The 14,502-nt window shown below is 41.2% G+C and overlaps 1 pseudogene; it reads right to left on the bottom strand.

The window, feature by feature from the left end:
* Positions 1–5,188: 5,188 nt before the first annotated feature.
* Positions 5,189–14,065, bottom strand: LOC102914425 (uncharacterized; annotated as a pseudogene).
* Between the last annotated feature and the right edge of the window lie 437 nt (positions 14,066–14,502).

Here is a 14,502-nt window from a genome sequence, read left to right on the forward strand (position 1 = left end):
CCTATTTATCCTATTAATTCTTTATCTTTTTTCTCAGAGTAGATTCGATGATCTATCTCATATCTATATTCTCTTTTTCTTTTTGCTTTCTAGGGGTGAAGATATCTTTAGGGAATCTTGAAAAGAAAATTTTGGGGTTAATCATCAAGTCCTGTATCGTTTGTCCATTCTCTGCATAAAAGGAAAGTTCAGGGCTTGTTTCAAGTCCTTGTTCGAGTAGTCCGTCAGGCTGTATCATCTCAGCTAGTCCTCTCGAAATTGTCCTGACCAGTTTGTAGTTCAAAGTCGATTTTTCCATGGTGTTAATCGGCTTAATAGCTTTATCATAGTCCATGTGGAATCATCATTTTAGGATCCTGTCATCTTTTTGAAGATTTAAAAGTCACTGTTAGGCGGTTAGGCGTAGTCATGGTTTCCTGTGGATTTTTTTTTTTTTTGCCTCCTCTGTGGTTTGGAGCAATCATAGTCTGATAAATGTCTGTCTCTCGGAACCAAGAACATTCTTCCCTAGAACATAAAATCTTCACAACAATTTCTCCCCACCATTTGTCTTGCCAAACTTTTCCAAACTGACCTTTGCCGATGCTTTCTTGTAACACGATGGTCCTGGCAATTCTTCTCTGAACCAGCAGCAGTAAACACTTCGTCCCAGGTAGCAGCATCACTGCAGTCACCAACATGATGAGAAGGAGCTGGCAACGTGGAACAGTAGCCACTGCTTCCATGGTCCCACCACTGTTTGTTGTGGTTCAGTCTGGGCCAAAGCTTCTCCCAAGCCTCCTCGGCCGGCTCAAACTCGGGATCCTACTGCCTCTGCCTCCTTCAGCAAATCCTACCGGTGTGTGCCACCACAACCGGCTGAGTGTAGCTTGGGCCTGAGCTGGGGCTCACAAGGCCATAGGCAAACAGCTTTTTCATGAATTCGTAACACGAACGTTGGGCGCCAGATGTAGCAGGAATCTTAAAAGTTCTTATTAATAAAATCAAACCTGAGGCCAGTTATTGGAATCAGTGCTGGTAGATCAGAGAGACAGAACAAGCCACAGCTATCTCACCTTGCCAATTCCTCAGCTGGTCCTGTTTCCTCAGACTGGAAGCTTCTGTGTCCTCATCCCAATGGCTCTCAGCTGAACTGCTGCTTAAAAGCCTGAATGCTTATCCAGCCAAATGCCTAACCAACCAAATGCTTCTAGTTTCTGGTCCTCACGCCTTATATATCTTCCTGCTTTCTACCACCACTCCCTGGGATAAAAGGCTGGCTTTCTGGGATTAAAGATGTGTGTCACCATGCTTGGCTATTTCCAATGTGGCCTTGAACTCACAGAGATCCAGAGGGATTTCTATCTCTGGAATGCTAGGATTAATAGTGTGTGCTATCACTGACTAACTAGTGGCTTGTCTGTTCTCTGACCCCAGGTAAGTTTATTAAGGTACACAATATTTTGGTGAACACAATACCACCACAGGACATGGCAAATGGTGGCCTTGTTTCTTGGGGGAATTTACCAGGAAAAGTTGGTGCAGGAACTACATCTCCTGAGCTATCCATGGAAGTGTGGTGAAGTCTCTGGAAGCCAAGTTTCAGGGGATTTCAACAGGTGTCTCAGTTAAGGTTTCTATTCCTGTGAAGAGTCACCATGACCATTGTAGTGGGTAGGCATTCCAGCTTTGACATGGAAGTTCCAACCACCATTGAGGCTTTGGTAATGGTCACGCCTACAAGGCAGGGCTGAGAGAGGATGGTGAAGACCCAAGATCTGGATGTGTGGGCTCTCTTGGTTCCTGGACCCTGAATGCTGGAGCTAGACTGAGCAGAGTTCTTCAGAGAACACTACCAGACTGCACCACACCTTTCCCAGACCCTGTAGCCTATCCCTTCACTTGTAAGTTACCTCACAAAATAAACCTGCCTTTTAACTACGTGGAGTGGCCTTAATAGTTTCTCCAATAGACCATGGCTACTTTTAAAAAGGAAAACATTTAACTGGGGCTGGCTTACAGAGGTTTTTCAGAAGTTTTGTTCATTATGGTGATGGCAAGAAGCATGGCAACTTGCATGCCGACATGGCAATGGAGAAGGAGATGAGTGTTCTCTCTCTTGGTCCACAGAGAATAGGAAGTGAACTGTCACACTGAGTGAATTGACCATGTATGAGGAACTCAACGACACACTTCCTGTAACAAGGGCATACCTACTTTAACAATACCATACCTCCTAATAGTGCCACTCCCTTTGGGCCAACATTCAAACTCATGAGTCTATGGGGGCCATACCTATGCAACTGACCATAATGTTCAAGTCCAGTGCATGAATTATGAGTCTAGAGCAAGCAAGACCATGGAGTGTGACATTAGCACAGGCAGGCTTGGTCATGGTGGGGAAATCAGGTGTTGTACATGTGTGACTGGAATTAGGCCTACCTGTGAAGGTGGTGCCACTGGCAGACAAGGATATGGGGAGATGTCAGTGACAATCTGGACAGAGCTAGGCCTGGTAGGGTGCAAACAGCAGGAATGGGCTTGGAACTGTAACTATCAAAAAGGGAATTCTAGCAGATACTGTGATCTGAGCAGGGCCTGTGAGGAGTGTATGACCCTGGAGGGCAAGGTTCAGACTTCCTCAAAAAGTATACCCTTTGCCTGATCTGCACACACTTAGCTAGACCTTTTAGCATGGAAATTACAAATGCGGGATTATCAATATGGCTACTCTCAAGGAAATCCAGTGAAGGAGCTGTGTGACTAGAGTCAGGCATGGAAGGGTAACCATTACAGTTGCAGGCAAATGTCTGTGGATCTCATCATGCAAAGTTGGTAGATGCTATGTCCAATAGAGACACACCTGGAAGTTTAAGGATGGCATAGGCAAACTGGGGTTTGAGGTAACTAAACTGTGAAAATATGTGCAGGAGCTGTGTGATGGATGCCAAGCCTGAAAATGTGTGCATGATGTTAGCAGAAGTGATTCAAGGATGATCTCCAGGAAAAGATGGTGAGCAGTCTGTATCCAAAATTATGACTGGGGAGCAGGGATGACAAAGGTTTAGTTCAGGTGGAATTCAACAGAGGTAGCCAGTGGAGTATCTGTGTGACCAGATCTAGGCAGGCTCAATAGGCATGGCTGTGGCAGGAAAGGTTCTGGGGAGCTCACCCTGCAAAAAACGATGTGAAAGCTGTACATCTCATTCTACTTTTAAAGTGGATATGCCACAGGTGCATTTGATTCTGGGGAGTGGATTGCTCACCAGAGAAAGCCAGAACAGAAATTTACCAGTCCATCACTGAAGGAACTTAGGTCAGCAGTCAAGGAAGGAACCTAGAGCAAAAATGGATGTAGAGACCAGGAAGAAACTCTACTTACTTGCTCATCCACTGAGGGTAACTCAGCATGTTTATTTTACAACATAGGATGACCTATCCAAGCATGGGACTACACACAGTGACCTTGGCCCTTGAAGAACAATCATTAATCAAGAAAATCCTCTGTAGGCTTTCCTACAGCCAATTTCATGAAGGCATTTTCTCAACTGAGATTCCCTCTTCTCAGAAGACTCTAGATGGATAATTTTAGAAGTGTGTAAACCTAACAAAAATAAAACCAGATCGACCAGGCTCCACTCTTCTCAGATGACTCTAGATTTTGTCAAGCTAAAAACAACAATGAAATAACCAAACACAACCAGGAATATATCAAGCTGGACAAAGAATATGACAGCATGATCTTCATGGTGCTGAATTTGCATAAAGAGAAGATTCAATATTATTGGGTACTAGAACTTTGAATGACAATTTGAGACAATGTGTGTCAGAGCTAAAGTCCCTGCAAGGGGGTTAAAAAGTCTTTTGCATGAAGATATAAAAGAGGGGACTGGAGAGATGGCTCAGAGGTTAAGAGCACCGACTGCTCTTCCAGAGGTCCTGAGTTCAATTCCCAGCACCCACATGGTGGCTCACACCCATCTGTAATGAGATCTGGCATCCTCTCCTGTATACATAATAAATAAATAAATCTTTTTTAAAAAGAAGATATAAAAGAGAAGCCCGTGCTGCAGTGGGTATGCAGGATGATCGGCATCCCAGAATCATGAGGTACCTCATGTGGAAAGCTGACTGTGTGCTTGATACAGCCAACATTGATGGAAGGCCAGGGAACCTAAAAGCCCTTGGAATCCAGAATCACTGCTTTATATTACTAGATGACAGATATGGAGCTGCTGGATTCAGTGTTTACCCTCATGGGTTTACGTCTTTTTCTGTCACTTCTTCCCTTGCTTTGGCTCCTTTCCTCTCCTTTATATTGATAATATTTCCTTTGTATCCTTTTATGTTAGAAGTATGTGAGTTGATTTATGATTGCCAAACGTCTTACAGTTGAAAAACCCCCAGAGTGCCAAAGGAGACTTTGGACAATTGGACAATCTTGTGACTGTTAAATATGATAGATAATTTTACAGATGGTATCAACTAATTTTTCTTTTTTAATAGCCTTCATTTTATGGGGACAAAGGATTGAAGGTGCCATGTTTTGTGTTAGTGGGATTGGCCAGTAGGAATTTATGTTTTCCATCATGTTAATGTGAGTTTGAATGCATCGATTCAGAATCAAAGCAGATCAAGTTGGATAAACTGTCCTCTGATTACTATACCACATTTTCCATAAAAGGACACTGGAAATGCCTGGGCATTTGTGATTTTCACAAACATAAAGAAAGGAGGTTCCCACTGCCCATTATACAGGATAGCCTTCCTACTCCTTGAAATTAATACAAAGTGTCTGCAGAGCTAACACTATGAAGTCCTGCTCTGCTGCAACAGGCATAAGGCTTTACCTGTCATCACACAAGAATGTTTGTTTTTGTGTGTTTCAGCTTCCTTATAAAATGATTTCACCTGGTATTTATCGTGTTTATTTTTGTAACATATATTTCATGAGTGCTTTTCCCTGCTACTGCTCATTGGCAATATCTGAAAACATGATCATGACCTTCAGAGTTTAGGATGTGAAAACATTTAAATTAAGGAACACAGATAGAGGAGGAATTAATTTAGACAGACCCAGAGGCCCAAGTTGGTGCTTTATTTAGAACAAGTTGATGATTATACAACTTTTGGCTGAGAAGAGGAAATTTCTTCAAGGAGCATTCTGACTGATGTTGCAAATGCAGGAGCCCTTGCTTCAGACCTCTTGTTAGGTAAATTTGAAAGCACGCTTGGACTTCATATAACTTTGTATTTTCAAAGAGCTTATCTCACAGAGAAACATTGTCACTCCAAAGAGTGACATGGTGTCTGTTAGGACCCCTAATGGGAACACAAAAGTATAATGTTTGCTTATCAAGGCTCCCTTTTTCACAGGGAAGTCTGGTGGAAAGTCAAGAGTGGTTTGGCCATAACGCTCTATGAAGTGGTTCCAGCTCATGGAAACAAATGTGAACAGGCTGCTAACACACAAAACTAAGGCAGAGACCTTGTAGCAAGATGTCTGCATCTCAACAAATGGGTCTTTCATGAAACTTATCTTAATGGCCATTGCACTGAAAACCAGAACTACAGGCTTCATCAAAATGGCCCATATTATCATGGTCTGTGCATACTAAAATTCAGGTGAAATGGTCCAGGTGGAATTGATAGGAGTGTGCACCAGCATCTTGATTACAGTCCCTGAGACATTAAACTCTTGAGGGTAATAAGCCTCCCAGAGTCCAAAAGACACAAATTTTACAACCTTATTGTTGAATTTCTACAGGCACCAGGATTGACAATTTGCAATGACTATTTCAAACACCAAAGCTGACAGGCTGCAAAGGAGGCCACTCAGCTTGAAGATGCATTTCTTTCCATTGGTAAATCTGAAGATGAGATTGAATAAATATATAGTCAAGCCAGGAACACAAGGGAGGGTGGGAAATCTAAATGAGTCATGATGTACAGAGCACCAAGCTCTTATACTTTATCAGTGCTGTCTCAATATTGTTTTTGAGTAGTCTATCCATGTATTAGGGTTCAATATACTACAGGTAAGAGTGTTAGAAGCCCTCAACTCCATAACTACAGCAGATGTTCCCTCTACTTATGTGAGGCACGTATATTTGTGTGTATGTGTACACACACAAACACACACATGAATACATACAGAAATGTGAATGTAAAATTATAACTGAAAAAGTTACTCTAAGCTCATCATACTAGCAATGTATGATATCTTATCTGTACATTTTTCTGAAATGTGCAGAGTTTTAAAAAGCTATACTAATTTCATATTAAAGCCTCAGTAAGAATTACTTTCAAAATATATAAATATCTGGGCTAAGAATATTCCTCAGTGAAACAGTGAATGCTCAACATTTGAGAGATGCTATATCCATTCCTTAGTGCCAAAAGTCCAAAATCTACATGTAAAGCATGAAGACTCCTGGACATTTCCATCATTTATTCACAACTTACTCAAATGTAGATTTTCAGGTAACCAACTTCATTTGATTGTTGCATATCCTGACTATCTGTGTCAACCACCATCTTCTTTAACAATAACAACAACAAAACTATTTGTCCACATTTACTATATGCACCGTCTTATTTAAATCACTTCTTAGTTCAAATACCTGGATGTAGTGTTAATGCTCATGAAAAACCATGTCCTGGAGGATGTCAAAAAGTACTTGAGAAGAAAGGAAGCAAAATTTTGTAGCCACCAAGTCTGTGGATACTGTCATTTCCATCCCAAATACCAACTTGTACTACCAAGTGATGCTAATAAAAGGCAGCATGGTATTGGCATAAAAACAGGGACATTGACCCTTGGAATCAAATGGAAAACCAAGACATAAATTCACAGAAACATGTTTCCTTGATCTTTCACAATAGGCCAAAAACATACACTGCAGATAACACAGTATTTTTAACCAATGTTGTTGGAAATACAGGACTGCTAAGTGTGGAATAGTGCAAATAGTTACATGGTTTTACCCTGCACAAAATTCAACTTCAAATGGAGCAAAGTCCTCAACATAAGACCAGATATTATGAACCTAATAGAAGAGAAAGTGGAGAACAGGTTTGAACTTATGGGCAGAGGAAGGGAATTTCTGAGTAGAACAGTGTTAGCACAGGAACTAAGACAAATAGTTTTTATTTTTTTTTTTTAAAAATCTGCTTTTTATATTTATTTTTTTCCTTTTATTTTGTTTTACAATACCATTCAGTTCTACATATCAGCCACGGATTCCCTTGTTCTCCCCCTTCCTGCCCCCCTCCCCTTTCCCCCAGCCCACCCCCCATTCCCACTTCCTCCAGGGCAAAGCCTCCCCCAAGGACTGAGATCGACCCGATAGACTCAGTCCAGGCAGGTCCAGTCTCCTTCTCCCAGATTGAGCCAATCGTCCCTGCATAAGTCCCAGGTTCCAAACAGCCAACTCATTTGCCGGTTGTGGTGGCACGCACCGGTAGGATTTGCTGAAGGAGGCAGAGGCAGGAGGATCTTGAGTTCGAGGTCAGCCTGGAAGACCAATAGTTCTTAAACGGGACATCATGAAACTGAAAATATTCTGTAAAGGAAAAACACCATCTTTCGGGGAAACTGACTCCCTAAAGAATGTGAAAAACATTACCCTTCTGTCATATGGCAGCATTAGTGGGAGAAGGAATCCTTCCCCTCACCCATCAATGTCTGAGGAAGATGGGAGAGCTGGCCCCAAGGGCATTTGAGCAGGAGAGCTACTCCTGTCCCCCACCAGCTGCAACAGTCGGGAGAGCAGGCCCTCACCTCGCCTGGGCAGAACAATAAAGCTATTCCTGTTGGAAGAGGTGTGGGTGAACCAGCCCCAATTTTGTTAGCATAAGAGAGCTGTCCCCATTCCACATGTGTCATGTGGCAGTATGGGCTGAAGAGAGATGTCCTCCCTCTATCCATCAAGACCTGAGGCAGGTGGGAGAGCTGGCCCCAAAGTCATAGAGCAGAAGAGCTGACTCTGTCCACCACCAGCTGCAATACTCAGTAGGGCAGGCCTTGCATCTTGCCTGGGCAGTGCAATAGAGCCAACCCTGTTGACAGAGGTATGAGTAAGCCAGCCCTCAAGTTGTGAGCATGAGAGGTCTGTCCCCATTACTCATCTGTTATGTGGCAGCGTGGGCAAAGAAGAGATGCCTTCCCCATTCCCAACTGTAGATAGAGTTTTTCTTCAGAACCACTGGTCAGCTCTGTCCCCTGAGCCTTCTCCCAAATAATCACTCAGAGACTTATCATTAATTATAAATGCTTGGCCAATACCTCAGTCTTATTACTAGCTAGTTATTACAGCTTAAATTAACCAATTTCTATTAATATATGTGCTGCCACAACACTCGTTTACCTCATCTATGAACTTCCCATGTTGCTTTTTCTGGATTTGGCTTTTGAGGCCTCTGACTCCACTCTTCTTCCCTGAATTCTCTCTGCCCCCCAAATTCCCGCCTAGCTATCAGCCAAATAGCTTTCTATTAACATTGAAAGCAACACATATAGACAGTGTAAAAGATTGTTCCACAGTATTTCTCCATGTTTGCCTAATTAAAAAGGAATGTTTTAACCTTAACATAGTAAAATTATATACAACAAAAACAGTTATCAAGTAAGAATTACAGTTGCAATATCCAGTTCATTTGTATTTGGCAAAATTAGAGAAACTATTTTATTATCTCTCTTTTTAAAATTTTTTTCATCAAGAAAAAAGTTTTAAAATTAATTTTACATGCCAAAGATTCCCCTCTTCCCTCCTCCTGCTCCTGCAGCCTCCCCTTCCCAACCCACTCCATATTCCCTCCTACAAGAAGGTAAGGCCTCCCAAGAGGAGGTAAACTCAGTAGAAGCAGGTCCAAGCCCCTCCCTGTGCTTCAAGGCCATGCAAGGTGTCACATCATAGAAGTGGGCTCCAAAAAGGCCTGCTCATGCACCAGGGACAGATTCTGGTCCTACTGCCAGGGGGCTCCTTAAGCAGATCATGTCACGCAACTGTCTCACTATGCAGAGGGCCCAGTCCAGTCCCATGCAGGCTCCACAGTTGTTGATCCAAATTTCCTGAGTTCCCACCAGCTTGGTTTGGCTGTGACTTTACAGTTGTCTGCACAATTTCAGATTGTGAAAACCAAATAAATTCTTTTCATCTTTTTGGAGGTGACCCTTTTGTACTTATTTTTTTTTGTCCTGCAGTCATCTTTGAATATATTGAGCATGACATTGTAGGTGGTGTACTTGGAAGATAATGAGTAAGATTATTTCTTAATCAAATACTACTATTAGGATAAACTTTCTCATATGGCCAATTATTATTCCCACTATGTGTTCCTCAGTTATAATGTTGACAATCTTTCAAATAAATTCTATTCATGAGCTACATAATGAGCATGTTCTTTATAGATTGGTGGTGTTTTTCATTGTTCATAAAGACTTTTTAAATTTTTAATTAAATATTTATTTATTTATTGTAATATTTGTTGAAAATATATTTTGCATAACATGTTCTGATTACAATTTCCTCTGTCATCCTCTCTCCCAGTTTGTGCCCACTTCCCTACCCACCAAAATCCAAACATTTACACAATTTCTTTCTCTTCTTCATTAAAAGACAAACAGGAAACTAAAAACAAACAGGGAGAAAGAATAGGGAAGAAACAGAAAAAAAGGAACCAAAGAGAAAGGAAAAGAAACACATGCAGATGGAATCACACACACATGGACACACAGAAATCACGTAAAACACAAAATCAGAAACCATAATGTATAAGCAATAGGGCTAACGTGCAAAAAAGAAAGAAAAAAACCCCATGCCTTGACAAAACTTTATAAGACAAAAAGACCTCTAATATAACTTTGAGTACATTTTGTCTTGGACATTTGCTGCTGGGAATGGGGCACCACTGAGTGTGGTTTGTGCACCCAGTGAGATTCCACTGGTGAAAACAAGTTTTTCCTTTGTGAGTGCTTGTCAATTGGAGAGAGCTTCTGGATTAAGGGTAAGGGCTTGTGTCTAATTCCCCTTTCACCACTGGGAGCCCATCTTGCTTTGACTGTAACAGGGCCCCAGACATTATAAAAAAAAATTCCTGGCCTCCTAGAGATTACTTGGTTTCCCCAACAATTTGTTGTCCTCCACACTGTTGGGCTTCTGACCTGTCTGCCAGACAATGGGAACTAAGACCATTGGGCCTTTGGAAATTCTGATGACATACCACAACCCAGTGCTACCTGAGACCACATGGTAAAGAAGAAATGAACAGCTCAAATCCACAGGTTGATGGAGGACACCAGAAGGAGAGATCATTCTCTCATAAACAATGGATAGGACTCTGGTAACTGATCTAAGATCCACAAAAGTTTTTGAGTTACTCGGACCAAAGTATGTTATACCTAGACTGAGCATCCTAGTGCTGAATGTCTCAGTCAGATGCCAGGTTTGTACTCAAGTGAATCCAAAACAAAGAACCCATACCCAGGAAGGGGTCAGTATGAGTGACTAACACCCTACCAAACTCTGGAAAAACTGGATTCACCTAGATCCAACTTGCTGAGTACTTGCTAGTTTCTATAGATAGCTATTCTGGATGGGTAAGAAGTGTTCTTCACTGTGACTAAAACTTTTCAAATAGTAACTAAAAAGATCCTCCATGGTCTCCTGATTTTGACCTCTTGCTAGCAATGGGGTCCAACAATGGCCTAGTTTTCATAGAAAAAAAAAACTCTCAATAGCTAATGCTTTAGACACAGTTTAAAAACATCATTGTGAATACAGACCTCAGAGTTCTTGCCACGTAAAGGAATAAGCAGGACATGAAAAGAAACTAATAAAGCTCTCATGAGAGTCCAGCGAGAGATGGATAGGTTTCATTCCTTTGCTATGCTTCAGTCTGCTGCACAACATAAGGGAGAGGTTTATCCCCATATTATATTATGTTTGGAAGTCGTCCCACTTTAAGTGTCTGGCTGTACTGGAGAAAGTGAGGGTGTAGAAGTTTATATTTTGAGGTAGGAACACAAAGTTTGCAACTCTACACATGCCCCAGCAGCTTGACCTCCTGTTTACCAGAAACAAGGGAATTTCCACTGCAAAAATTGGGGCTGTAAAACGGAAGCTTCCTGAAAAATTCCTTAAGAAATATTCTGGCCTTTGGAAAGCAGGGAAAACCTGGGAAATCTGACTCTATGTCACATGAAGGGAACCAGGCAATAGAGGTAACCATTTCCTGCCAAAAATCAGCCAGGATTGCTGGTAAAACTGTCAACATACTGACTGACAAAAATCACTGTGTCTGGGGCACAGCCCAAATTAAACTTAAATGACTTACAAATGACTGGAACTTGTCTAATATCCAAAACCTTTAAACTAGGTACTTCCCCTTATTCTGATGTCTGCTATTCTGCCTTGTGGTTTCATTCATCTGGATAACAATAATATTACTGAGCCCCTGAGATTAGTTGGTGTGCATGTCTCAATGGTTTGACTAAATATGCCTTTTCTGATACATTCTAAACTAAATACACAGATTGATCAGGACCCAGAGGTATTAAAACAGTGGTTATATTCCCTTACATGAATGATCCTAGAAAATTAAAAAGGCTTAGACTTACTTCCCATGGGATAAAGAAAACTATGTCTGGCTTTAGGAATAAAAACTTGTTGTTTCTATACTAATTAATTAGTAGTAATTAAAAAAATCTTGCTATGATTGAAAAAAACAAAAAAGAAAAAGAAACAAAGATAAATCTATATAATTGATACCAGTCTCTGTCCCTTTAATCTCCCTGGCTAACTATTCTGCTATAAATACTAACTGGGACTTGAAATCTCATTTTGATTGGATTAACATTGGTCTCCTGCATCTTAAACTATTTGTTCAATTATGTATGAGTTCAGTAGAATTAATGGTCCTTAGGATACCTCTTTAGGGCAGAATGAGTCCACAATTTGACTCATTCTCTAAGACCAGTGTGGAACATAAAAGGACCCCAGATCTTAGTAGGCTTTGAGACCTTAGCACAACTGACTCCATAATGGAAGTGCTATTCAGGCTGTAAAACTCATCACATAGACAGTACCTCTTGACAAAAACAGAAACAATGATATAATCCATCAAAGTCTATGGTTCCGTGAAGTCCCTCAATGTTCTAACTTTGCTTTTGCCCTCTATAGTTCTGCTTCTGGCTAAGGGTTCTTGATCACCAGAGTCAACCCAGAACATGATTCTTATACTTAAAATCTCACCCTGAGAAAGGCTTGGGGCTACATTAGGATTCCAAACACACAGTGTAACCCCTGGGTGGCCAATAAAAGACTTTCTATTGGCTTAAGTCCAAGTAGGTTTAAATCTGAGTGGTCTTCTTAGGTGGATATCCTACAACAATATCTATGCAGACTCTGTGCATGCTGTCATAGTTTCTCTGAGTTCATGTGTCCCAGTCCTGTTGTTTCTAGAATGCACTCTTTCCTTAGTGTAGTCTAGGCCATACTAGTTCTCAAAATCTTTTTACCTCTTCTTCCTCAAAGGTCCCTGAGCCTTAAGAGGAGGGAATTGTGGAGACATCCTATTTTGGACTGAGTGTTTCAAAGTTTCTCACTCTCTGCACATTGTCCAGTTCTGGGTCTCTGTATTTGTTCCCATATTCTTAAGGTATAAGCTTCTCTGATGGTGGCTGTGTAAGACTCTGAACTATGAGTAAAACAGAATGTCATTACCACTAGTATAACAGCAGTTTTCTACCCAGACCAAGTCCTTTTTAGTCTCAGGTTCTTGGCTACCAAATTAGTGTCAAGCATGAGATCCATCTCATACATACACCTTAAATCCAAACAGATAGTTGATGGATACTTCTACAACTTTTGTGCAACGCTTGAAGCAGTGTATAATGCAGGCAGATCACCATTGAAGTTTTAAGTTTTTGTAGCCTGTTGTTTATATTTCTCCTCCAATGTTCTGTAGAGTACCCTATGAACTCTACTCAGTAGGGGGTGATGGGAATGAGCTTGACTTCTCTCTATTCAAAGTAATATGTAGGTGTTCTTCTCAACAGAAGGGCCTTACCTTCAGTTTGTAAAGAGCAACCAATAGAGTTGACAATAGCCTAGGGGTTTCCATGAGGCCCCTTGGACCAACAACTCAATTAGATGTAACCCATTCCTGGCACTGGATGTTCCATGGTGGTGAGAGTTGTCTAGTTGGGGCTTTGTCTCCCTTGTTATTTGGTGATTCCATTTGGATTTCTTTAGTATATGTGTATACTGTAAGAAGCCCCTATTGTATTAGGTTTCCATTCAACCCTTCAAGTGACCCTTAGTTTTAGCTCTTCCTCCCCATATTTCCTCTAATATCCCTAGTTTCCTTCTTCCTTTCCATTTAATCAGCTTCTTTGAAGTTGGTGTTCACCACCATCTATCCATACGTATATATTCTACTTTCCCTTTCTTGGTTCTTTCCCTCAGCAAATCCTTTACTTTATATCTTGCCTTTGTGTGTATACATATTAGAATCTACTTATGAAATACTTAAAAGCTAATATCCACATATAAGCAAACACATACCATATTTGTCCTTTGAGGTTTAGATGACCTCACTGAGGATGTGTGGTGGCTCCTCTTTGTAGTCTACTTGATTACAGCTAGAATTGACTAAAACCCCAGACTGGACTCTTAAACCTGTTAGGTAATTTTTGCTTAATTGGATCATTTGAAGTGAGAAGATCCACTTCAGACCCAGACCTTTGAGAAAGGAAGACACACCTTTAATCTAGATATTTAAACTCTAATCAGGGATACACTTTCAACTGAAAGCCTATATAAAGGACATGGAGCTCTACAAACCAACCAGCCCCAGTGGCACCAAGGACAACCAGAGCCATACAACCATCATGCACTGATTAGAAACAGGTAAGTCTCCAATCTCTGGAGTGGTCATCCCAGTTCTCTAGCCCCTAGGCCCCATGGCATATTCTGTGGCCCTCCTCCAAGCCAGTGTAGCCCCCAGAGACCAGGGAGTAGCCTCCTCCCACCCCTACCACTTGCCAACCATACCCTGCACCACCAGTGGCCACCAGAGCCATATGCCCCCTCTTGGACCAATTGGGAAGAAGAACAATCATAGGAGCCAGAGGCCCTACTTGCACCAATTGGAAGAAGAGTGACCTGGAGCACCACCTGTTCAGATTAAGGGAAGAAATGGGTAGATGGCAGTGTAAAAACCCATTAAACAGCATAAAGAGCAATATGGTACCACCAGAACCTAGTGATCAAGACCTGAACATCCCAAAGCAGATGGTCCAGAAGAAAATGACCTTAAAAACAACTTTATGAAGACGATAGAGGCCCTAAAAGATTAAATAAAAAATTACCTTAAAGAAATGGATGTAAAAACAAACAAAAAATTGGAGGAAATCAAGAAATCTCTTTAAAAAGTCAAGAAACCCAAGGGGAAAAAAACAATCAAACAGGTGAAGGAAACAGCTTGAGATTGAAAATTGAAATAGAGGCAATAAAGAAA

The sequence above is a fragment of the Peromyscus maniculatus genome, chromosome X (assembly GCF_049852395.1).
Source record: "Peromyscus maniculatus bairdii isolate BWxNUB_F1_BW_parent chromosome X, HU_Pman_BW_mat_3.1, whole genome shotgun sequence".
Classification (NCBI taxonomy): domain Eukaryota; kingdom Metazoa; phylum Chordata; class Mammalia; order Rodentia; family Cricetidae; genus Peromyscus; species Peromyscus maniculatus.